The sequence below is a fragment of the Ambystoma mexicanum genome, chromosome 12 (assembly GCF_040938575.1).
Source record: "Ambystoma mexicanum isolate Mex_15411 chromosome 12, UKY_AmexF1_1, whole genome shotgun sequence".
In the NCBI taxonomy this organism is placed as follows: domain Eukaryota; kingdom Metazoa; phylum Chordata; class Amphibia; order Caudata; family Ambystomatidae; genus Ambystoma; species Ambystoma mexicanum.
In genome coordinates this window covers 551404181-551426788 of record NC_090936.1, presented here as the reverse complement: position 1 = coordinate 551426788, position 22608 = coordinate 551404181, and the positions used below count along the sequence as shown (strand labels likewise).

Here is a 22608-nt window from a genome sequence, read left to right as displayed (position 1 = left end):
AAGCAAAAGCCTTGAACATATTGATATTTTTCATTAGTTGATCAGGGGGATTGCAGGGGGGGGCAGATTTTCTGCATGTTTCTATGGACAACCAGAAACAGGTGGCTCTAAAATGAAGTCCGCCATTTGGAAACTCCAATTCGACAGTTACCATCAGTTCTGGGCGCTGTTAGTCCCAAGCAGCCAGCCAGCATCTGGTAGATTTCATAGGTCTTTGCTGGCAGCGGGGATGTAACTCAGTGGTAGAGCACCTGCTCTGGAAGTATGAGGCCACAGGTTCGATCCCCGGCATCTCCATATGATATGTTTCTTCAAGTGTGGGCTTTTTCCTGTACCTGGGAATTAGGATGATGTGGTCTTTTGCCATACTAAATCCTGTTGCTGAACGTCTTCTCTTTGGAGCCGATGATTGTGGACATGCACGGTGCACCATGCTTCAGTGTGATGTCTGCTTTTTTCATTGGAAGCCTGTTAGCCTGATCTCTTACCGGGATGACACAAAGCAGACTCGTTCAGACAGAGGGGCATTGGCTGAGAATAGTGTCTCCACCGGTCCCCCTGCTAGGCAGTGGTATCATTCTGAGGTGCTGTGCACGCTCACCAACTATCACCCCCTCTGACCTTTCCCACCGCAGAACACCCTGAATGCATTCAGCGGGTTATGCTTCATTCTAGGGCTGCAATGGATCGCCTAGTGGCAAAACCAATGGAAGCACCATTGACCTTCCGCAGAATTCCACTGCTTGTCTGCCTAGAGAAGCGACATCTGCCGAGTGTGCTAGGGACACTCATGACGGCAGAGCTATAGAGTGGTGGGTCCACGTTGCTTTCCACTAGCCAGCAAATACAGAAGGACATCTGAAAGAGGTGTCAGTCTATCTAGCAACATATGTGGGCTTTCGGCTGGAGGAATTCCTGCGCGAAATGGTGATATCTCATTTTTGGTGTTTGAAGACATACATATATATATATATATATATATATATATATATTTATTTATTTTTTCTCCATAACTACACTTCTCAAATCTGGGGCATCTATCCGAGATGGCCGTGTCACATTATGTGATGTCTCAGGCACCAACGTGATGAGATCGACCTGGCGCTTTAACTTTGTCATTGTAAGTAGTAAGATGTAATTTGGCAGTTGTCATGTTTTTTCATATGCACTACTGCAAACCCCTTTCCTTACTTAGCCCACTCCCTCCTGAAGCTTTTAGGTGTGATGAGGAAGTGTCCTCTCAGCGGGGATGTAGCTCAGTTGTAGAGCGCATGCTTTGCATGTATGAGGACCCGGGGCATTTCCACTTGTTTCTCTTTTTGACTGTCAAATGATCTCTATCCACTAGATGGCCCTTTGAGCACAGTAATCCTCTGGTGGAAATCTTCCCCTGGAAGTCATCTCTTATGGAGAAGCAAAATGCACACTGCTTCAGTGTGACCATGTGGTTTTCCATTCTTGCTCCAGTTTTCCCTGCTCTTTTGCTAGTGCTTCACTCGGCAGAATGTTTTGACCAGAAGAGTTCTCCCTGAAAATTATGTCTGCAGGACAGACACACTGCATACCGAGGGGATGTAGCTCAGTGGTAGAGCACTTGTTTTGCATGTATGAGGCCCCGGGTCCAATCCCTGGCATCTCCAATTGTTTCCCTTTTTTTGACTGTCATATGGTCTCTGTCCACTAGATGGCTCTTTGAGCACGGTAATCCTCTGGTGGAATACTTCCCCTGGAAGTCATCTCTTATGGAGAAGCATAATGCACACTGCTTCAGTGTGACCATGTGCTTTTCCAGTCTTGCTCCCGTTTTCCCTGGTCTTTTGCTAGTGCTTCAGTTGGCAGCATACTTTGACCAGAAGAATTCTCCCAGGAAAAGATGTCTGCAGGACAGACTCCCCGCACACCGAGGGGATGTAGCTCAGTGGTAGAGCGCATGCTTCGCATGTATGAGGTCCCGGGTTCAATCCCCGGCATCTCCATTTGCATAAACATCAGTGTGATTTTGTCCCGGTTATTTTGTATTTCACACTGCAACTCGGGCCATGATTATAGGATCATCGACATTCATATCTATTTGTCTGAGAAAACGCTGGTGCCCGTATCGCAAACCTGCCTGTAATATATCAGTGAGGTTTGCGTCCCTGCCAGTGTCAACATCCTGTATGCCTTCACAATCACTACAAATAGAAATGCAACGAGAGTACCATCACACCACAGTTTTAACCGTGCAGAATCGTGAAAGGATTGGCATTGCCTTGCGTTTCTTTTCAGTCGATTGTTTTGGTTCCGAATGTATAGCTCCACCATTGTACCTTTGTAGCATATGATGGCTAGCTTTAAAAATAATTTGTTTTCACTGGATGTGGCCACAGATGTACCTCTGTTGTCAACCTAAGTTGATCAGGTTCTGTAACTTGTTAGTTTTGAGCTGGAATATCCTACCAGCTCTGCTGCTGGGGCCTATCTCCGGCTTCTAAAAGCAAAAGCCTTGAACATATTGATATTTTTCATTAGTTGATCAGGGGGATTGCAGGGGGGGGCAGATTTTCTGCATGTTTCTATGGACAACCAGAAACAGGTGGCTCTAAAATGAAGTCCGCCATTTGGAAACTCCAATTCGACAGTTACCATCAGTTCTGGGCGCTGTTAGTCCCAAGCAGCCAGCCAGCATCTGGTAGATTTCATAGGTCTTTGCTGGCAGCGGGGATGTAACTCAGTGGTAGAGCACCTGCTTTGGAAGTATGAGGCCACAGGTTCGATCCCCGGCATCTCCATATGATATGTTTCTTCAAGTGTGGGCTTTTTCCTGTACCTGGGAATTAGGATGATGTGGTCTTTTGCCATACTAAATCCTGTTGCTGAACGTCTTCTCTTTGGAGCCGATGATTGTGGACATGCACGGTGCACCATGCTTCAGTGTGATGTCTGCTTTTTTCATTGGAAGCCTGTTAGCCTGATCTCTTACCGGGATGACACAAAGCAGACTCGTTCAGACAGAGGGGCATTGGCTGAGAATAGTGTCTCCACCGGTCCCCCTGCTAGGCAGTGGTATCATTCTGAGGTGCTGTGCACGCTCACCAACTATCACCCCCTCTGACCTTTCCCACCGCAGAACACCCTGAATGCATTCAGCGGGTTATGCTTCATTCTAGGGCTGCAATGGATCGCCTAGTGGCAAAACCAATGGAAGCACCATTGACCTTCCGCAGAATTCCACTGCTTGTCTGCCTAGAGAAGCGACATCTGCCGAGTGTGCTAGGGACACTCATGACGGCAGAGCTATAGAGTGGTGGGTCCACGTTGCTTTCCACTAGCCAGCAAATACAGAAGGACATCTGAAAGAGGTGTCAGTCTATCTAGCAACATATGTGGGCTTTCGGCTGGAGGAATTCCTGCGCGAAATGGTGCTATCTCATTTTTGGTGTTTGAAGACATACATATATATATATATATATATATTTATTTATTTATTTTTTCTCCATAACTACACTTCTCAAATCTGGGGCATCTATCCGAGATGGCCGTGTCACATTATGTGATGTCTCAGGCACCAACGTGATGAGATCGACCTGGCGCTTTAACTTTGTCATTGTAAGTAGTAAGATGTAATTTGGCAGTTGTCATGTTTTTTCATATGCACTACTGCAAACCCCTTTCCTTACTTAGCCCACTCCCTCCTGAAGCTTTTAGGTGTGATGAGGAAGTGTCCTCTCAGCGGGGATGTAGCTCAGTTGTAGAGCGCATGCTTTGCATGTATGAGGACCCGGGGCATTTCCACTTGTTTCTCTTTTTGACTGTCAAATGATCTCTATCCACTAGATGGCCCTTTGAGCACAGTAATCCTCTGGTGGAAATCTTCCCATGGAAGTCATCTCTTATGGAGAAGCAAAATGCACACTGCTTCAGTGTGACCATGTGGTTTTCCATTCTTGCTCCAGTTTTCCCTGCTCTTTTGCTAGTGCTTCACTCGGCAGAATGTTTTGACCAGAAGAGTTCTCCCTGAAAATTATGTCTGCAGGACAGACACACTGCATACCGAGGGGATGTAGCTCAGTGGTAGAGCACTTGTTTTGCATGTATGAGGCCCCGGGTCCAATCCCTGGCATCTCCAATTGTTTCCCTTTTTTTGACTGTCATATGGTCTCTGTCCACTAGATGGCTCTTTGAGCACGGTAATCCTCTGGTGGAATACTTCCCCTGGAAGTCATCTCTTATGGCGAAGCATAATGCACACTGCTTCAGTGTGACCATGTGCTTTTCCAGTCTTGCTCCCGTTTTCCCTGGTCTTTTGCTAGTGCTTCAGTTGGCAGCATACTTTGACCAGAAGAATTCTCCCAGGAAAAGATGTCTGCAGGACAGACTCACCGCACACTGAGGAGATGTAGCTCAGTGGTAGAGCGCATGCTTCGCATGTATGAGGTCCCGCATCTCCATTTGCATAAACATCAGTGTGATTTTGTCCCGGTTATTTTGTATTTCACACTGCAACTCGGGCCATGATTATAGGATCATCGACATTCATATCTATTTGTCTGAGAAAACGCTGGTGCCCGTATCGCAAACCTGCCTGTAATATATCAGTGAGGTTTGCGTCCCTGCCAGTGTCAACATCCTGTATGCCTTCACAATCACTACAAATAGAAATGCAACGAGAGTACCATCACACCACAGTTTTAACCGTGCAGAATCGTGAAAGGATTGGCATTGCCTTGCGTTTCTTTTCAGTCGATTGTTTTGGTTCCGAATGTATAGCTCCACCATTGTACCTTTGTAGCATATGATGGCTAGCTTTAAAAATAATTTGTTTTCACTGGATGTGGCCACAGATGTACCTCTGTTGTCAACCTAAGTTGATCAGGTTCTGTAACTTGTTAGTTTTGAGCTGGAATATCCTACCAGCTCTGCTGCTGGGGCCTATCTCCGGCTTCTAAAAGCAAAAGCCTTGAACATATTGATATTTTTCATTAGTTGATCAGGGGGATTGCAGGGGGGGGCAGATTTTCTGCATGTTTCTATGGACAACCAGAAACAGGTGGCTCTAAAATGAAGTCCGCCATTTGGAAACTCCAATTCGACAGTTACCATCAGTTCTGGGCGCTGTTAGTCCCAAGCAGCCAGCCAGCATCTGGTAGATTTCATAGGTCCTTGCTGGCAGCGGGGATGTAACTCAGTGGTAGAGCACCTGCTTTGGAAGTATGAGGCCACAGGTTTGATCCCGGCATCTCCATATGATATGTTTCTTCAAGTGTGGGCTTTTTCCTGTACATGGGAATTAGGATGATGTGGTCTTTTGCCATACTAAATCCTGTTGCTGAACGTCTTCTCTTTGGAGCCGATGATTGTGGACATGCACGGTGCACCATGCTTCAGTGTGATGTCTGCTTTTTTCATTGGAAGCCTGTTAGCCTGATCTCTTACCGGGATGACACAAAGCAGACTCGTTCAGACAGAGGGGCATTGGCTGAGAATAGTGTCTCCACCGGTCCCCCTGCTAGGCAGTGGTATCATTCTGAGGTGCTGTGCACGCTCACCAACTATCACCCCCTCTGACCTTTCCCACCGCAGAACACCCTGAATGCATTCAGCGGGTTATGCTTCATTCTAGGGCTGCAATGGATCGCCTAGTGGCAAAACCAATGGAAGCACCATTGACCTTCCGCAGAATTCCACTGCTTGTCTGCCTAGAGAAGCGACATCTGCCGAGTGTGCTAGGGACACTCATGACGGCAGAGCTATAGAGTGGTGGGTCCACGTTGCTTTCCACTAGCCAGCAAATACAGAAGGACATCCGAAAGAGGTGTCAGTCTATCTAGCAACATTTGTGGGCTTTCGGCTGGAGGACTTCCTGCGCGAAATGGTGCTATCTCATTTTTGGTGTTTGAAGACATACATATATATATATATATATATATTTATTTATTTTTTCTCCATAACTACACTTCTCAAATCTGGGGCATCTATCCGAGATGGCCGTGTCACATTATGTGATGTCTCAGGCACCAACGTGATGAGATCGACCTGGCGCTTTAAATTTGTCATTGTAAGTAGTAAGATGTAATTTGGCAGTTGTCATGTTTTTTCATATGCACTACTGCAAACCCCTTTCCTTACTTAGCCCACTCCCTCCTGAAGCTTTTAGGTGTGATGAGGAAGTGTCCTCTCAGCGGGGATGTAGCTCAGTTGTAGAGCGCATGCTTTGCATGTATGAGGACCCGGGGCATTTCCACTTGTTTCTCTTTTTGACTGTCAAATGATCTCTATCCACTAGATGGCCCTTTGAGCACAGTAATCCTCTGGTGGAAATCTTCCCCTGGAAGTCATCTCTTATGGAGAAGCAAAATGCACACTGCTTCAGTGTGACCATGTGGTTTTCCATTCTTGCTCCAGTTTTCCCTGCTCTTTTGCTAGTGCTTCACTCGGCAGAATGTTTTGACCAGAAGAGTTCTCCCTGAAAATTATGTCTGCAGGACAGACACACTGCATACTGAGGGGATGTAGCTCAGTGGTAGAGCACTTGTTTTGCATGTATGAGGCCCCGGGTCCAATCCCTGGCATCTCCAATTGTTTCCCTTTTTTTGACTGTCATATGGTCTCTGTCCACTAGATGGCTCTTTGAGCACGGTAATCCTCTGGTGGAATACTTCCCCTGGAAGTCATCTCTTATGGAGAAGCATAATGCACACTGCTTCAGTGTGACCATGTGCTTTTCCAGTCTTGCTCCCGTTTTCCCTGGTCTTTTGCTAGTGCTTCAGTTGGCAGCATACTTTGACCGGAAGAATTCTCCCAGGAAAAGATGTCTGCAGGACAGACTCACCGCACACCAAGGGGATGTAGCTCAGTGGTAGAGCGCATGCTTCGCATGTATGAGGTCCCGGGTTCAATCCCCGGCATCTCCATTTGCATAAACTTCAGTGTGATTTTGTCCCGGTTATTTTGTATTTCACACTGCAACTCGGGCCATGATTATAGGATCATCGACATTCATATCTATTTGTCTGAGAAAACGCTGGTGCCCGTATCGCAAACCTGCCTGTAATATATCAGTGAGGTTTGCGTCCCTGCCAGTGTCAACATCCTGTATGCCTTCACAATCACTACAAATAGAAATGCACAGAGAGTACCATCACACCACAGTTTTAACTGTGCAGAATCGTGAAAGGATTGGCATTGCCTTGCGTTTCTTTTCAGTCGATTGTTTTGGTTCCGAATGTATAGCTCCACCATTGTACCTTTGTAGCATATGATGGCTAGCTTTAAAAATAATTTGTTTTCACTGGATGTGGCCACAGATGTACCTCTGTTGTCAACCTAAGTTGATCAGGTTCTGTAACTTGTTAGTTTTGAGCTGGAATATCCTACCAGCTCTGCTGCTGGGGCCTATCCCCGGCTTCTAAAAGCAAAAGCCTTGAACATATTGATATTTTTCATTAGTTGATCAGGGGGATTGCAGGGGGGGGCAGCTTTTCTGCATGTTTCTATGGACAACCAGAAACAGGTGGCTCTAAAATGAAGTCCGCCATTTGGAAACTCCAATTCGACAGTTACCATCAGTTCTGGGCGCTGTTAGTCCCAAGCAGCCAGCCAGCATCTGGTAGATTTCATAGGTCCTTGCTGGCAGCGGGGATGTAACTCAGTGGTAGAGCACCTGCTTTGGAAGTATGAGGCCACAGGTTCGATCCCCGGCATCTCCATATGATATGTTTCTTCAAGTGTGGGCTTTTTCCTGTACATGGGAATTAGGATGATGTGGTCTTTTGCCATACTAAATCCTGTTGCTGAACGTCTTCTCTTTGGAGCCGATGATTGTGGACATGCACGGTGCACCATGCTTCAGTGTGATGTCTGCTTTTTTCATTGGAAGCCTGTTAGCCTGATCTCTTACCGGGATGACACAAAGCAGACTCGTTCAGACAGAGGGGCATTGGCTGAGAATAGTGTCTCCACCGGTCCCCCTGCTAGGCAGTGGTATCATTCTGAGGTGCTGTGCACGCTCACCAACTATCACCCCCTCTGACCTTTCCCACCGCAGAACACCCTGAATGCATTCAGCGGGTTATGCTTCATTCTAGGGCTGCAATGGATCGCCTAGTGGCAAAACCAATGGAAGCACCATTGACCTTCCGCAGAATTCCACTGCTTGTCTGCCTAGAGAAGCGACATCTGCCGAGTGTGCTAGGGACACTCATGACGGCAGAGCTATAGAGTGGTGGGTCCACGTTGCTTTCCACTAGCCAGCAAATACAGAAGGACATCCGAAAGAGGTGTCAGTCTATCTAGCAACATTTGTGGGCTTTCGGCTGGAGGAATTCCTGCGCGAAATGGTGCTATCTCATTTTTGGTGTTTGAAGACATACATATATATATATATATATATATATATATATATTTATTTATTTTTTCTCCATAACTACACTTCTCAAATCTGGGGCATCTATCCGAGATGGCCGTGTCACATTATGTGATGTCTCAGGCACCAACGTGATGAGATCGACCTGGCGCTTTAACTTTGTCATTGTAAGTAGTAAGATGTAATTTGGCAGTTGTCATGTTTTTTCATATGCACTACTGCAAACCCCTTTCCTTACTTAGCCCACTCCCTCCTGAAGCTTTTAGGTGTGATGAGGAAGTGTCCTCTCAGCGGGGATGTAGCTCAGTTGTAGAGCGCATGCTTTGCATGTATGAGGACCCGGGGCATTTCCACTTGTTTCTCTTTTTGACTGTCAAATGATCTCTATCCACTAGATGGCCCTTTGAGCACAGTAATCCTCTGGTGGAAATCTTCCCCTGGAAGTCATCTCTTATGGAGAAGCAAAATGCACACTGCTTCAGTGTGACCATGTGGTTTTCCATTCTTGCTCCAGTTTTCCCTGCTCTTTTGCTAGTGCTTCACTCGGCAGAATGTTTTGACCAGAAGAGTTCTCCCTGAAAATTATGTCTGCAGGACAGACACACTGCATACCGAGGGGATGTAGCTCAGTGGTAGAGCACTTGTTTTGCATGTATGAGGCCCCGGGTCCAATCCCTGGCATCTCCAATTGTTTCCCTTTTTTTGACTGTCATATGGTCTCTGTCCACTAGATGGCTCTTTGAGCACGGTAATCCTCTGGTGGAATACTTCCCCTGGAAGTCATCTCTTATGGCGAAGCATAATGCACACTGCTTCAGTGTGACCATGTGCTTTTCCAGTCTTGCTCCCGTTTTCCCTGGTCTTTTGCTAGTGCTTCAGTTGGCAGCATACTTTGACCAGAAGAATTCTCCCAGGAAAAGATGTCTGCAGGACAGACTCACCGCACACTTAGGGGATGTAGCTCAGTGGTAGAGCGCATGCTTCGCATGTATGAGGTCCCGGGTTCAATCCCCGGCATCTCCATTTGCATAAACATCAGTGTGATTTTGTCCCGGTTATTTTGTATTTCACACTGCAACTCGGGCCATGATTATAGGATCATCGACATTCATATCTATTTGTCTGAGAAAACGCTGGTGCCCGTATCGCAAACCTGCCTGTAATATATCAGTGAGGTTTGCGTCCCTGCCAGTGTCAACATCCTGTATGCCTTCACAATCACCACAAATAGAAATGCAACGAGAGTACCATCACACCACAGTTTTAACCGTGCAGAATCGTGAAAGGATTGGCATTGCCTTGCGTTTCTTTTCAGTCGATTGTTTTGGTTCCGAATGTATAGCTCCACCATTGTACCTTTGTAGCATATGATGGCTAGCTTTAAAAATAATTTGTTTTCACTGGATGTGGCCACAGATGTACCTCTGTTGTCAACCTAAGTTGATCAGGTTCTGTAACTTGTTAGTTTTGAGCTGGAATATCCTACCAGCTCTGCTGCTGGGGCCTATCTCCGGCTTCTAAAAGCAAAAGCCTTGAACATATTGATATTTTTCATTAGTTGATCAGGGGGATTGCAGGGGGGGGCAGATTTTCTGCATGTTTCTATGGACAACCAGAAACAGGTGGCTCTAAAATGAAGTCCGCCATTTGGAAACTCCATTCGACAGTTACCATCAGTTCTGGGCGCTGTTAGTCCCAAGCAGCCAGCCAGCATCTGGTAGATTTCATAGGTCCTTGCTGGCAGCGGGGATGTAACTCAGTGGTAGAGCACCTGCTTTGGAAGTATGAGGCCACAGGTTTGATCCCGGCATCTCCATATGATATGTTTCTTCAAGTGTGGGCTTTTTCCTGTACATGGGAATTAGGATGATGTGGTCTTTTGCCATACTAAATCCTGTTGCTGAACGTCTTCTCTTTGGAGCCGATGATTGTGGACATGCACGGTGCACCATGCTTCAGTGTGATGTCTGCTTTTTTCATTGGAAGCCTGTTAGCCTGATCTCTTACCGGGATGACACAAAGCAGACTCGTTCAGACAGAGGGGCATTGGCTGAGAATAGTGTCTCCACCGGTCCCCCTGCTAGGCAGTGGTATCATTCTGAGGTGCTGTGCACGCTCACCAACTATCACCCCCTCTGACCTTTCCCACCGCAGAACACCCTGAATGCATTCAGCGGGTTATGCTTCATTCTAGGGCTGCAATGGATCGCCTAGTGGCAAAACCAATGGAAGCACCATTGACCTTCCGCAGAATTCCACTGCTTGTCTGCCTAGAGAAGCGACATCTGCCGAGTGTGCTAGGGACACTCATGACGGCAGAGCTATAGAGTGGTGGGTCCACGTTGCTTTCCACTAGCCAGCAAATACAGAAGGACATCCGAAAGAGGTGTCAGTCTATCTAGCAACATTTGTGGGCTTTCGGCTGGAGGAATTCCTGCGCGAAATGGTGCTATCTCATTTTTGGTGTTTGAAGACATACATATATATATATATATATATTTATTTATTTTTTCTCCATAACTACACTTCTCAAATCTGGGGCATCTATCCGAGATGGCCGTGTCACATTATGTGATGTCTCAGGCACCAACGTGATGAGATCGACCTGGCGCTTTAACTTTGTCATTGTAAGTAGTAAGATGTAATTTGGCAGTTGTCATGTTTTTTCATATGCACTACTGCAAACCCCTTTCCTTACTTAGCCCACTCCCTCCTGAAGCTTTTAGGTGTGATGAGGAAGTGTCCTCTCAGCGAGGATGTAGCTCAGTTGTAGAGCGCATGCTTTGCATGTATGAGGACCCGGGGCATTTCCACTTGTTTCTCTTTTTGACTGTCAAATGATCTCTATCCGCTAGATGGCCCTTTGAGCACAGTAATCCTCTGGTGGAAATCTTCCCCTGGAAGTCATCTCTTATGGAGAAGCAAAATGCACACTGCTTCAGTGTGACCATGTGGTTTTCCATTCTTGCTCCAGTTTTCCCTGCTCTTTTGCTAGTTCTTCACTCGGCAGAATGTTTTGACCAGAAGAGTTCTCCCTGAAAATTATGTCTGCAGGACAGACACACTGCATACCGAGGGGATGTAGCTCAGTGGTAGAGCACTTGTTTTGCATGTATGAGGCCCCGGGTCCAATCCCTGGCATCTCCAATTGTTTCCCTTTTTTTGACTGTCATATGGTCTCTGTCCACTAGATGGCTCTTTGAGCACGGTAATCCTCTGGTGGAATACTTCCCCTGGAAGTCATCTCTTATGGAGAACCATAATGCACACTGCTTCAGTGTGATCATGTGCTTTTCCAGTCTTGCTCCCGTTTTCCCTGGTCTTTTGCTAGTGCTTCAGTTGGCAGCATACTTTGACCAGAAGAATTCTCCCAGGAAAAGATGTCTGCAGGACAGACTCACTGCACACCGAGGGGATGTAGCTCAGTGGTAGAGCGCATGCTTCGCATGTGTGAGGTCTCGGGTTCAATCCCCGGCATCTCCATTTGCATAAACATCAGTGTGATTTTGTCCCGGTTATTTTGTATTTCACACTGCAACTCGGGCCATGATTATAGGATCATCGACATTCATATCTATTTGTCTGAGAAAACGCTGGTGCCCGTATCGCAAACCTGCCTGTAATATATCAGTGAGGTTTGCGTCCCTGCCAGTGTCAACATCCTGTATGCCTTCACAATCACTACAAATAGAAATGCACAGAGAGTACCATCACACCACAGTTTTAACCGTGCAGAATCGTGAAAGGATTGGCATTGCCTTGCGTTTCTTTTCAGTCGATTGTTTTGGTTCCAAATGTATAGCTCCACCATTGTACCTTTGTAGCATATGATGGCTAGCTTTAAAAATAATTTGTTTTCACTGGATGTGGCCACAGATGTACCTCTGTTGTCAACCTAAGTTGATCAGGTTCTGTAACTTGTTAGTTTTGAGCTGGAATATCCTACCAGCTCTGCTGCTGGGGCCTATCTCCGGCTTCTAAAAGCAAAAGCCTTGAACATATTGATATTTTTCATTAGTTGATCAGGGGGATTGCAGGGGGGGGCAGATTTTCTGCATGTTTCTATGGACAACCAGAAACAGGTGGCTCTAAAATGAAGTCCGCCATTTGGAAACTCCAATTCGACAGTTACCATCAGTTCTGGGCGCTGTTAGTCCCAAGCAGCCAGCCAGCATCTGGTAGATTTCATTGGTCTTTGCTGGCAGCGGGGATGTAACTCAGTGGTAGAGCACCTGCTTTGGAAGTATGAGGCCACAGGTTCGATCCCCGGCATCTCCATATGAAATGTTTCTTCAAGTGTGGGCTTTTTCCTGTACATGGGAATTAGGATGATGTGGTCTTTTGCCATACTAAATCCTGTTGCTGAACGTCTTCTCTTTGGAGCCGATGATTGTGGACATGCACGGTGCACCATGCTTCAGTGTGATGTCTGCTTTTTTCATTGGAAGCCTGTTAGCCTGATCTCTTACCGGGATGACACAAAGCAGACTCGTTCAGACAGAGGGGCATTGGCTGAGAATAGTGTCTCCACCGGTCCCCCTGCTAGGCAGTGGTATCATTCTGAGGTGCTGTGCACGCTCACCAACTATCACCCCCTCTGACCTTTCCCACCGCAGAACACCCTGAATGCATTCAGCGGGTTATGCTTCATTCTAGGGCTGCAATGGATCGCCTAGTGGCAAAACCAATGGAAGCACCATTGACCTTCCGCAGAATTCCACTGCTTGTCTGCCTAGAGAAGCGACATCTGCCGAGTGTGCTAGGGACACTCATGACGGCAGAGCTATAGAGTGGTGGGTCCACGTTGCTTTCCACTAGCCAGCAAATACAGAAGGACATCTGAAAGAGGTGTCAGTCTATCTAGCAACATATGTGGGCTTTCGGCTGGAGGAATTCCTGCGCGAAATGGTGCTATCTCATTTTTGGTGTTTGAAGACATACATATATATATATATATATATATATATATATTTATTTATTTTTTCTCCATAACTACACTTCTCAAATCTGGGGCATCTATCCGAGATGGCCGTGTCACATTATGTGATGTCTCAGGCACCAACGTGATGAGATCGACCTGGCGCTTTAACTTTGTCATTGTAAGTAGTAAGATGTAATTTGGCAGTTGTCATGTTTTTTCATATGCACTACTGCAAACCCCTTTCCTTACTTAGCCCACTCCCTCCTGAAGCTTTTAGGTGTGATGAGGAAGTGTCCTCTCAGCGGGGATGTAGCTCAGTTGTAGAGCGCATGCTTTGCATGTATGAGGACCCGGGGCATTTCCACTTGTTTCTCTTTTTGACTGTCAAATGATCTCTATCCACTAGATGGCCCTTTGAGCACAGTAATCCTCTGGTGTAAATCTTCCCCTGGAAGTCATCTCTTATGGAGAAGCAAAATGCACACTGCTTCAGTGTGACCATGTGGTTTTCCATTCTTGCTCCAGTTTTCCCTGCTCTTTTGCTAGTGCTTCACTCGGCAGAATGTTTTGACCAGAAGAGTTCTCCCTGAAAATTATGTCTGCAGGACAGACACACTGCATACCGAGGGGATGTAGCTCAGTGGTAGAGCACTTGTTTTGCATGTATGAGGCCCCGGGTCCAATCCCTGGCATCTCCAATTGTTTCCCTTTTTTTGACTGTCATATGGTCTCTGTCCACTAGATGGCTCTTTGAGCACGGTAATCCTCTGGTGGAATACTTCCCCTGGAAGTCATCTCTTATGGAGAAGCATAATGCACACTGCTTCAGTGTGACCATGTGCTTTTCCAGTCTTGCTCCCGTTTTCCCTGGTCTTTTGCTAGTGCTTCAGTTGGCAGCATACTTTGACCAGAAGAATTCTCCCAGGAAAAGATGTCTGCAGGACAGACTTCCCGCACACCGAGGGGATGTAGCTCAGTGGTAGAGCGCATGCTTCGCATGTATGAGGTCCCGGGTTCAATCCCCGGCATCTCCATTTGCATAAACATCAGTGTGATTTTGTCCCGGTTATTTTGTATTTCACACTGCAACTCGGGCCATGATTATAGGATCATCGACATTCATATCTATTTGTCTGAGAAAACGCTGGTGCCCGTATCGCAAACCTGCCTGTAATATATCAGTGAGGTTTGCGTCCCTGCCAGTGTCAACATCCTGTATGCCTTCACAATCACTACAAATAGAAATGCAACGAGAGTACCATCACACCACAGTTTTAACCGTGCAGAATCGTGAAAGGATTGGCATTGCCTTGCGTTTCTTTTCAGTCGATTGTTTTGGTTCCGAATGTATAGCTCCACCATTGTACCTTTGTAGCATATGATGGCTAGCTTTAAAAATAATTTGTTTTCACTGGATGTGGCCACAGATGTACCTCTGTTGTCAACCTAAGTTGATCAGGTTCTGTAACTTGTTAGTTTTGAGCTGGAATATCCTACCAGCTCTGCTGCTGGGGCCTATCTCCGGCTTCTAAAAGCAAAAGCCTTGAACATATTGATATTTTTCATTAGTTGATCAGGGGGATTGCAGGGGGGGGCAGATTTTCTGCATGTTTCTATGGACAACCAGAAACAGGTGGCTCTAAAATGAAGTCCGCCATTTGGAAACTCCAATTCGACAGTTACCATCAGTTCTGGGCGCTGTTAGTCCCAAGCAGCCAGCCAGCATCTGGTAGATTTCATAGGTCCTTGCTGGCAGCGGGGATGTAACTCAGTGGTAGAGCACCTGCTTTGGAAGTATGAGGCCACAGGTTCGATCCCCGGCATCTCCATATGATATGTTTCTTCAAGTGTGGGCTTTTTCCTGTACCTGGGAATTAGGATGATGTGGTCTTTTGCCATACTAAATCCTGTTGCTGAACGTCTTCTCTTTGGAGCCGATGATTGTGGACATGCACGGTGCACCATGCTTCAGTGTGATGTCTGCTTTTTTCATTGGAAGCCTGTTAGCCTGATCTCTTACCGGGATGACACAAAGCAGACTCGTTCAGACAGAGGGGCATTGGCTGAGAATAGTGTCTCCACCGGTCCCCCTGCTAGGCAGTGGTATCATTCTGAGGTGCTGTGCACGCTCACCAACTATCACCCCCTCTGACCTTTCCCACCGCAGAACACCCTGAATGCATTCAGCGGGTTATGCTTCATTCTAGGGCTGCAATGGATCGCCTAGTGGCAAAACCAATGGAAGCACCATTGACCTTCCGCAGAATTCCACTGCTTGTCTGCCTAGAGAAGCGACATCTGCCGAGTGTGCTAGGGACACTCATGACGGCAGAGCTATAGAGTGGTGGGTCCACGTTGCTTTCCACTAGCCAGCAAATACAGAAGGACATCTGAAAGAGGTGTCAGTCTATCTAGCAACATATGTGGGCTTTCGGCTGGAGGAATTCCTGCGCGAAATGGTGCTATCTCATTTTTGGTGTTTGAAGACATACATATATATATATATATATATATATATATATATATTTATTTATTTTTTCTCCATAACTACACTTCTCAAATCTGGGGCATCTATCCGAGATGGCCGTGTCACATTATGTGATGTCTCAGGCACCAACGTGATGAGATCGACCTGGCGCTTTAACTTTGTCATTGTAAGTAGTAAGATGTAATTTGGCAGTTGTCATGTTTTTTCATATGCACTACTGCAAACCCCTTTCCTTACTTAGCCCACTCCCTCCTGAAGCTTTTAGGTGTGATGAGGAAGTGTCCTCTCAGCGGGGATGTAGCTCAGTTGTAGAGCGCATGCTTTGCATGTATGAGGACCCGGGGCATTTCCACTTGTTTCTCTTTTTGACTGTCAAATGATCTCTATCCACTAGATGGCCCTTTGAGCACAGTAATCCTCTGGTGGAAATCTTCCCCTGGAAGTCATCTCTTATGGAGAAGCAAAATGCACACTGCTTCAGTGTGACCATGTGGTTTTCCATTCTTGCTCCAGTTTTCCCTGCTCTTTTGCTAGTGCTTCACTCGGCAGAATGTTTTGACCAGAAGAGTTCTCCCTGAAAATTATGTCTGCAGGACAGACACACTGCATACCGAGGGGATGTAGCTCAGTGGTAGAGCACTTGTTTTGCATGTATGAGGCCCCGGGTCCAATCCCTGGCATCTCCAATTGTTTCCCTTTTTTTGACTGTCATATGGTCTCTGTCCACTAGATGGCTCTTTGAGCACGGTAATCCTCTGGTGGAATACTTCCCCTGGAAGTCATCTCTTATGGAGAAGCATAATGCACACTGCTTCAGTGTGACCATGTGCTTTTCCAGTCTTGCTCCCGTTTTCCCTGGTCTTTTGCTAGTGCTTCAGTTGGCAGCATACTTTGACCAGAAGAATTCTCCCAGGAAAAGATGTCTGCAGGACAGACTCCCCGCACACCGAGGGGATGTAGCTCAGTGGTAGAGCGCATGCTTCGCATGTATGAGGTCCCGGGTTCAATCCCCGGCATCTCCATTTGCATAAACATCAGTGTGATTTTGTCCCGGTTATTTTGTATTTCACACTGCAACTCGGGCCATGATTATAGGATCATCGACATTCATATCTATTTGTCTGAGAAAACGCTGGTGCCCGTATCGCAAACCTGCCTGTAATATATCAGTGAGGTTTGCGTCCCTGCCAGTGTCAACATCCTGTATGCCTTCACAATCACTACAAATAGAAATGCAACGAGAGTACCATCACACCACAGTTTTAACCGTGCAGAATCGTGAAAGGATTGGCATTGCCTTGCGTTTCTTTTCAGTCGATTGTTTTGGTTCCGAATGTATAGCTCCACCATTGTACCTTTGTAGCATATGATGGCTAGCTTTAAAAATAATTTGTTTTCACTGGATGTGGCCACAGATGTACCTCTGTTGTCAACCTAAGTTGATCAGGTTCTGTAACTTGTTAGTTTTGAGCTGGAATATCCTACCAGCTCTGCTGCTGGGGCCTATCTCCGGCTTCTAAAAGCAAAAGCCTTGAACATATTGATATTTTTCATTAGTTGATCAGGGGGATTGCAGGGGGGGGCAGATTTTCTGCATGTTTCTATGGACAACCAGAAACAGGTGGCTCTAAAATGAAGTCCGCCATTTGGAAACTCCAATTCGACAGTTACCATCAGTTCTGGGCGCTGTTAGTCCCAAGCAGCCAGCCAGCATCTGGTAGATTTCATAGGTCTTTGCTGGCAGCGGGGATGTAACTCAGTGGTAGAGCACCTGCTTTGGAAGTATGAGGCCACAGGTTCGATCCCCGGCATCTCCATATGATATGTTTCTTCAAGTGTGGGCTTTTTCCTGTACCTGGGAATTAGGATGATGTGGTCTTTTGCCATACTAAATCCTGTTGCTGAACGTCTTCTCTTTGGAGCCGATGATTGTGGACATGCACGGTGCACCATGCTTCAGTGTGATGTCTGCTTTTTTCATTGGAAGCCTGTTAGCCTGATCTCTTACCGGGATGACACAAAGCAGACTCGTTCAGACAGAGGGGCATTGGCTGAGAATAGTGTGTCCACCGGTCCCCCTGCTAGGCAGTGGTATCATTCTGAGGTGCTGTGCACGCTCACCAACTATCACCCCCTCTGACCTTTCCCACCGCAGAACACCCTGAATGCATTCAGCGGGTTATGCTTCATTCTAGGGCTGCAATGGATCGCCTAGTGGCAAAACCAATGGAAGCACCATTGACCTTCCGCAGAATTCCACTGCTTGTCTGCCTAGAGAAGCGACATCTGCCGAGTGTGCTAGGGACACTCATGACGGCAGAGCTATAGAGTGGTGGGTCCACGTTGCTTTCCACTAGCCAGCAAATACAGAAGGACATCTGAAAGAGGTGTCAGTCTATCTAGCAACATATGTGGGCTTTCGGCTGGAGGAATTCCTGCGCGAAATGGTGCTATCTCATTTTTGGTGTTTGAAGACATACATATATATATATATATATATATTTATTTATTTATTTTTTCTCCATAACTACACTTCTCAAATCTGGGGCATCTATCCGAGATGGCCGTGTCACATTATGTGATGTCTCAGGCACCAACGTGATGAGATCGACCTGGCGCTTTAACTTTGTCATTGTAAGTAGTAAGATGTAATTTGGCAGTTGTCATGTTTTTTCATATGCACTACTGCAAACCCCTTTCCTTACTTAGCCCACTCCCTCCTGAAGCTTTTAGGTGTGATGAGGAAGTGTCCTCTCAGCGGGGATGTAGCTCAGTTGTAGAGCGCATGCTTTGCATGTATGAGGACCCGGGGCATTTCCACTTGTTTCTCTTTTTGACTGTCAAATGATCTCTATCCACTAGATGGCCCTTTGAGCACAGTAATCCTCTGGTGGAAATCTTCCCATGGAAGTCATCTCTTATGGAGAAGCAAAATGCACACTGCTTCAGTGTGACCATGTGGTTTTCCATTCTTGCTCCAGTTTTCCCTGCTCTTTTGCTAGTGCTTCACTCGGCAGAATGTTTTGACCAGAAGAGTTCTCCCTGAAAATTATGTCTGCAGGACAGACACACTGCATACCGAGGGGATGTAGCTCAGTGGTAGAGCACTTGTTTTGCATGTATGAGGCCCCGGGTCCAATCCCTGGCATCTCCAATTGTTTCCCTTTTTTTGACTGTCATATGGTCTCTGTCCACTAGATGGCTCTTTGAGCACGGTAATCCTCTGGTGGAATACTTCCCCTGGAAGTCATCTCTTATGGCGAAGCATAATGCACACTGCTTCAGTGTGACCATGTGCTTTTCCAGTCTTGCTCCCGTTTTCCCTGGTCTTTTGCTAGTGCTTCAGTTGGCAGCATACTTTGACCAGAAGAATTCTCCCAGGAAAAGATGTCTGCAGGACAGACTCACCGCACACTGAGGAGATGTAGCTCAGTGGTAGAGCGCATGCTTCGCATGTATGAGGTCCCGGGTTCAATCCCCGGCATCTCCATTTGCATAAACATCAGTGTGATTTTGTCCCGGTTATTTTGTATTTCACACTGCAACTCGGGCCATGATTATAGGATCATCGACATTCATATCTATTTGTCTGAGAAAACGCTGGTGCCCGTATCGCAAACCTGCCTGTAATATATCAGTGAGGTTTGCGTCCCTGCCAGTGTCAACATCCTGTATGCCTTCACAATCACTACAAATAGAAATGCAACGAGAGTACCATCACACCACAGTTTTAACCGTGCAGAATCGTGAAAGGATTGGCATTGCCTTGCGTTTCTTTTCAGTCGATTGTTTTGGTTCCGAATGTATAGCTCCACCATTGTACCTTTGTAGCATATGATGGCTAGCTTTAAAAATAATTTGTTTTCACTGGATGTGGCCACAGATGTACCTCTGTTGTCAACCTAAGTTGATCAGGTTCTGTAACTTGTTAGTTTTGAGCTGGAATATCCTACCAGCTCTGCTGCTGGGGCCTATCTCCGGCTTCTAAAAGCAAAAGCCTTGAACATATTGATATTTTTCATTAGTTGATCAGGGGGATTGCAGGGGGGGGCAGATTTTCTGCATGTTTCTATGGACAACCAGAAACAGGTGGCTCTAAAATGAAGTCCGCCATTTGGAAACTCCAATTCGACAGTTACCATCAGTTCTGGGCGCTGTTAGTCCCAAGCAGCCAGCCAGCATCTGGTAGATTTCATAGGTCCTTGCTGGCAGCGGGGATGTAACTCAGTGGTAGAGCACCTGCTTTGGAAGTATGAGGCCACAGGTTTGATCCCGGCATCTCCATATGATATGTTTCTTCAAGTGTGGGCTTTTTCCTGTACATGGGAATTAGGATGATGTGGTCTTTTGCCATACTAAATCCTGTTGCTGAACGTCTTCTCTTTGGAGCCGATGATTGTGGACATGCACGGTGCACCATGCTTCAGTGTGATGTCTGCTTTTTTCATTGGAAGCCTGTTAGCCTGATCTCTTACCGGGATGACACAAAGCAGACTCGTTCAGACAGAGGGGCATTGGCTGAGAATAGTGTCTCCACCGGTCCCCCTGCTAGGCAGTGGTATCATTCTGAGGTGCTGTGCACGCTCACCAACTATCACCCCCTCTGACCTTTCCCACCGCAGAACACCCTGAATGCATTCAGCGGGTTATGCTTCATTCTAGGGCTGCAATGGATCGCCTAGTGGCAAAACCAATGGAAGCACCATTGACCTTCCGCAGAATTCCACTGCTTGTCTGCCTAGAGAAGCGACATCTGCCGAGTGTGCTAGGGACACTCATGACGGCAGAGCTATAGAGTGGTGGGTCCACGTTGCTTTCCACTAGCCAGCAAATACAGAAGGACATCCGAAAGAGGTGTCAGTCTATCTAGCAACATTTGTGGGCTTTCGGCTGGAGGACTTCCTGCGCGAAATGGTGCTATCTCATTTTTGGTGTTTGAAGACATACATATATATATATATATATATATTTATTTATTTTTTCTCCATAACTACACTTCTCAAATCTGGGGCATCTATCCGAGATGGCCGTGTCACATTATGTGATGTCTCAGGCACCAACGTGATGAGATCGACCTGGCGCTTTAAATTTGTCATTGTAAGTAGTAAGATGTAATTTGGCAGTTGTCATGTTTTTTCATATGCACTACTGCAAACCCCTTTCCTTACTTAGCCCACTCCCTCCTGAAGCTTTTAGGTGTGATGAGGAAGTGTCCTCTCAGCGGGGATGTAGCTCAGTTGTAGAGCGCATGCTTTGCATGTATGAGGACCCGGGGCATTTCCACTTGTTTCTCTTTTTGACTGTCAAATGATCTCTATCCACTAGATGGCCCTTTGAGCACAGTAATCCTCTGGTGGAAATCTTCCCCTGGAAGTCATCTCTTATGGAGAAGCAAAATGCACACTGCTTCAGTGTGACCATGTGGTTTTCCATTCTTGCTCCAGTTTTCCCTGCTCTTTTGCTAGTGCTTCACTCGGCAGAATGTTTTGACCAGAAGAGTTCTCCCTGAAAATTATGTCTGCAGGACAGACACACTGCATACTGAGGGGATGTAGCTCAGTGGTAGAGCACTTGTTTTGCATGTATGAGGCCCCGGGTCCAATCCCTGGCATCTCCAATTGTTTCCCTTTTTTTGACTGTCATATGGTCTCTGTCCACTAGATGGCTCTTTGAGCACGGTAATCCTCTGGTGGAATACTTCCCCTGGAAGTCATCTCTTATGGAGAAGAATAATGCACACTGCTTCAGTGTGACCATGTGCTTTTCCAGTCTTGCTCCCGTTTTCCCTGGTCTTTTGCTAGTGCTTCAGTTGGCAGCATACTTTGACCGGAAGAATTCTCCCAGGAAAAGATGTCTGCAGGACAGACTCACCGCACACCAAGGGGATGTAGCTCAGTGGTAGAGCGCATGCTTCGCATGTATGAGGTCCCGGGTTCAATCCCCGGCATCTCCATTTGCATAAACTTCAGTGTGATTTTGTCCCGGTTATTTTGTATTTCACACTGCAACTCGGGCCATGATTATAGGATCATCGACATTCATATCTATTTGTCTGAGAAAACGCTGGTGCCCGTATCGCAAACCTGCCTGTAATATATCAGTGAGGTTTGCGTCCCTGCCAGTGTCAACATCCTGTATGCCTTCACAATCACTACAAATAGAAATGCACAGAGAGTACCATCACACCACAGTTTTAACTGTGCAGAATCGTGAAAGGATTGGCATTGCCTTGCGTTTCTTTTCAGTCGATTGTTTTGGTTCCGAATGTATAGCTCCACCATTGTACCTTTGTAGCATATGATGGCTAGCTTTAAAAATAATTTGTTTTCACTGGATGTGGCCACAGATGTACCTCTGTTGTCAACCTAAGTTGATCAGGTTCTGTAACTTGTTAGTTTTGAGCTGGAATATCCTACCAGCTCTGCTGCTGGGGCCTATCCCCGGCTTCTAAAAGCAAAAGCCTTGAACATATTGATATTTTTCATTAGTTGATCAGGGGGATTGCAGGGGGGGGCAGCTTTTCTGCATGTTTCTATGGACAACCAGAAACAGGTGGCTCTAAAATGAAGTCCGCCATTTGGAAACTCAAATTCGACAGTTACCATCAGTTCTGGGCGCTGTTAGTCCCAAGCAGCCAGCCAGCATCTGGTAGATTTCATAGGTCCTTGCTGGCAGCGGGGATGTAACTCAGTGGTAGAGCACCTGCTTTGGAAGTATGAGGCCACAGGTTCGATCCCCGGCATCTCCATATGATATGTTTCTTCAAGTGTGGGCTTTTTCCTGTACATGGGAATTAGGATGATGTGGTCTTTTGCCATACTAAATCCTGTTGCTGAACGTCTTCTCTTTGGAGCC

The 22608-nt window shown here is 46.4% G+C and overlaps 8 non-coding genes across 8 annotated transcripts; all 8 read left to right on the top strand.

The window, feature by feature from the left end:
- The first annotated feature begins 1904 nt into the window (after positions 1-1904).
- TRNAA-CGC (transfer RNA alanine (anticodon CGC)) lies at positions 1905-1976 on the top strand. The gene has a single exon. It is a non-coding gene; the product is annotated as a tRNA-Ala (tRNA).
- A 4845-nt stretch (positions 1977-6821) lies between these two features.
- Positions 6822-6893, top strand: TRNAA-CGC (transfer RNA alanine (anticodon CGC)). The gene has a single exon. It is a non-coding gene; the product is annotated as a tRNA-Ala (tRNA).
- Positions 6894-9295: 2402 nt separating this feature from the next.
- TRNAA-CGC (transfer RNA alanine (anticodon CGC)) lies at positions 9296-9367 on the top strand. The gene has a single exon. It is a non-coding gene; the product is annotated as a tRNA-Ala (tRNA).
- A 2388-nt stretch (positions 9368-11755) lies between these two features.
- Positions 11756-11827, top strand: TRNAA-CGC (transfer RNA alanine (anticodon CGC)). The gene has a single exon. It is a non-coding gene; the product is annotated as a tRNA-Ala (tRNA).
- Positions 11828-14227: 2400 nt separating this feature from the next.
- Positions 14228-14299, top strand: TRNAA-CGC (transfer RNA alanine (anticodon CGC)). The gene has a single exon. It is a non-coding gene; the product is annotated as a tRNA-Ala (tRNA).
- Positions 14300-16703: 2404 nt separating this feature from the next.
- Positions 16704-16775, top strand: TRNAA-CGC (transfer RNA alanine (anticodon CGC)). Its single transcript has one exon. It is a non-coding gene; the product is annotated as a tRNA-Ala (tRNA).
- A 2396-nt stretch (positions 16776-19171) lies between these two features.
- On the top strand, positions 19172-19243 carry TRNAA-CGC (transfer RNA alanine (anticodon CGC)). The gene has a single exon. It is a non-coding gene; the product is annotated as a tRNA-Ala (tRNA).
- Positions 19244-21634: 2391 nt separating this feature from the next.
- On the top strand, positions 21635-21706 carry TRNAA-CGC (transfer RNA alanine (anticodon CGC)). The gene has a single exon. It is a non-coding gene; the product is annotated as a tRNA-Ala (tRNA).
- Positions 21707-22608: the final 902 nt, after the last annotated feature.